Source organism: Salmo salar, chromosome 04 (assembly GCF_965601325.2).
Source record: "Salmo salar chromosome 04, fSalSal1, whole genome shotgun sequence".
Lineage (NCBI taxonomy): Eukaryota > Metazoa > Chordata > Actinopteri > Salmoniformes > Salmonidae > Salmo > Salmo salar.
Genome location: NC_138294.1, coordinates 54,997,534 through 55,001,006, shown reverse-complemented (window position 1 = coordinate 55,001,006; position 3,473 = coordinate 54,997,534).

Genomic DNA, 3,473 nt, shown 5'->3' with positions numbered 1-3,473 from the left:
CCTAGCGACATTAAGGTCACATTATCAAACGGCAAAATTTCATAATAAAAGTCCCTTCAAAAAAATGTTTACTAGACTTACAGTACGGGTGATTTGGAATCCTCAGACACTAATAGGATCCAGTGTTATACCATCAAAGTTTACGTTATCAGGCAATTTTTTTCTGCAGAAATCTACTTCCACTGCTGACATGTATTTTTATTTTATTTAAGTCCTCTATGACAACACTATACAAAATAATGTGGTGTGGCGATTTTAATTCACACAACACACTCTGGCAGGGGCACATGGGCCACTTTGATAGAGGTGAAAGAGCTGGTGTGCCTGAATGATGGCCGAGGGACCAGGATTATTGTAGCCACGGTGAATGATTCTGCCTTGGACCCCACTCTGGTATTTAGTATGATGGCAAGAATCTTGTGGTGGAAGGTATGGGAGTAGTCGACGTAGGGAGGGATATTTACCCCTTAGTAGGCCTGAGGGAGGAGGAGGTGTCAGTGGATGGTGTAGGAAGGTGGGTGTTTGGAAGGGCAGAGTGTGACCAGTTTCAGCAGCTGAGTGAGCAGGGAATGGCTTTGGTGGATATGAGAGGTGATGTGAGTAGCGGGAATATCTAGGTGAGAGCAGAGTTAGTAGGGGTTACTGAGAAAAATGTACATGAATACAGCATATCAAATCCTATTGGTTACTTGAAACTCAGTCTCATCTACAACAACCTCATCCGCTACAGATAAGTGGTTACATGTCTGTCTGTCTGACTGTCTGTCTGTCTGACTGTCTGTGGGTTATTTATTGGTTCTCATCTTGTAACTTATTTTATATGGACAACTTGCCCCCTTCAGCTCATGCGTTTCTGTAAACCCTTTATGAAAACACCCACTCTTCACAATGTAGGTGTGTTGTTTTAACAATGTACAATGTAATATGTGTTTATAACAGTCAATAACAGTGTAATAATTGTAAAGTTTATAACCATGCACACCACATCTACCAATGCATGTGTTTGACTAGTTTAATCCTCAGACCCCTGATGTGGAGCAGCATGGGGGACAGTGCCATCCAGTGGAATGGAAATTAAACTAATATTATAATATTTTCAATCATTAATTCGTTTTCAACCCATGTACATGTAACATTGATGTTAAATAAATATGTCCTCTTATTAAAATAGAATGATTGCATTTTTTTTTGTTTATTTACCCACCTTGGCAGAATATTTACAAATAACCTCTAGAACGTAACTATGAGCCTTAATATCTATTAAAATAATACGAAAAGATGAGGGTAGGATCAGAAAAACAGAACATATCTTGAAACAGACAAAGTATAATACAATTTGTGATAGTGTTCAGGTAAATCTATGATTTTGTTGAGAAGCTTTTTCCGCGATTTGGGACCCGTTAGTGTCGCTTAGTGTGGCTTAATGTCGCTGATTTCACGTAGCTATTAAATAGAATGTACACGAGAGTATACGCCCCTTTCGTAATTTCTCGCTGGTTTACAGTAGTGAAATACCGCGATAACACAATTTACCCACTAGAACGTTCTCAATAATATTGATATAATTTATACATCATGATAATAACCTTGGAAATTAATATAATTGCGATAGTAACACATTTTGTTTTTTTCTATAATGTGTGCAAATCTTAAAATAGTGGGCATCAACAAAAACAATGGAGCATCCCATCATATGTTCACATGCACAGCACTTGGTGATTTCTATAACACATCTAATTCACAAAGAATAACAATCCCACATAATTTGGAGCTATACATCATTTGTTTAGAAGGTAGGCTATCCTTTGGGAACAACAGTATTTAAAAAATTTAGTTGTTTTGTTTTTGTTTGAAATAAATAAAATAAGAGAGTTAATCCTCAATACAGTTTATAAACCATATTCTTAGAAATTAAGGCTGTATTTCATTGAAATTAGGCCTGCTAGATACAGTATCTACCACAAGATGGCAATCAGGGATACATCTTTACTGTCTCGTTCACCAGCCATGTATCTTGTTCAGCACGACAAGCTAGACCATTTAATTAATAATATACAGTGCATTCTGAAAGTTTTCAGACCCCTTGACTTTTTCCATATTTTGTTACATTACAGCCTTATTCTAAAATGGATTCAATTGTTTTTTCCCTCATCAATCTACACACAATACCCAATAATGACAAAGAAAAAAATGGTTTTTATAATTTCTTTTGCAAATTTATAAAGAAAAAACTACTGGAATATCACATTTACGTAAGTAGTCAGACCCTTTACTTTCAAATCAAATCAAATCAAATTTTATTGGTCACATACACATGGTCAGCAGATGTTAATGCTAGTGTAGCGAAATGCTTGTGCTTCTAGTTCCAACAGTGCAGGAATATCTAACAAGTAATCTAACAATTCCCAACAACTACCTAATACACACAAATCTAAAGGGGTAAATGAGAATATGTACATATATGTATATGGATGAGCGACGGCCGAGCTGCATAGGCAAGGTGCAGTAGATGGTATAAAATACAGTATATACATGTGATATGAGTAATGTAAGATAGGTAAACATTATTAAAGTGGCATTATTTAAAGTGGCATTGTTTAAAGTTACTAGTGATACTCAGCACTTTGTTGAAGCACCTTTGGCAGTAATTACAGCATCAAGTCTTCTTGAGTATGACGCTACAAGCGTGGCACACCTGTAATTGGGGAGTTTCTCCCATTCTTCTCTGCAGATCCTCTGTCAGGTTGGATGGGGAGCATCGCTGCACAGATATTTTCAGGTCACTCTAGATATGTTTGATTGGGTTCAAGTCTATAGCTGGGCCACTCAAGGGCATTCAAAAACCTGTCCTGAAGCCACTCCTGCGTTGTCTTGGCTATGTGTGGTTGTTGTCCTGTTGGAAGGTGAACCTTCGCCCCAGTCTGAGGACCTGAGCATTCTGGAGTAGGTTTTCATCAAGAATCTCTCTGTACTTGCTCTGTTCATCTTTCCCTCGATCCTGATTAGTCTCCCAGTCCCTGACTCTGAAAAACATCCTCACAGCATGATGCTGCCACTACCATGCTTAACCTTAGGGAGGGTGCCAGGTTTCCTCCAGAGATGACTCTTGGTATTCAGGCCAAGGAGTTGAATCTTGGTTTTATCAGACCAGAGAATCTTGTTTCTCATCGTCTGAGAGTCTTTAAGTGCCTTTTGGAAAACTCCAAGCGAGCTGTCATGTGCCTTTTAGGAGTGGCTTCCGTCTGGCCACTCTACCATAAAGGCCTGATTGGTGGAGTGCTGCACAGATGGTTGTCCTTCTGGAAAGTTCTCCCATCTCCACAGAGGACCTCTGGAGCTCTGTCAGAGTGACCATCAGGTTCTTGGTCACCTCCCTGACTAAGGCCCTTCTCCCCTGATTGCTCAGTTTGTCCGGGCGGCCAGTTCTAGGAAGAGTCTTGGTGGTTCCAAACTTCTTCCATTTAAGAATGATG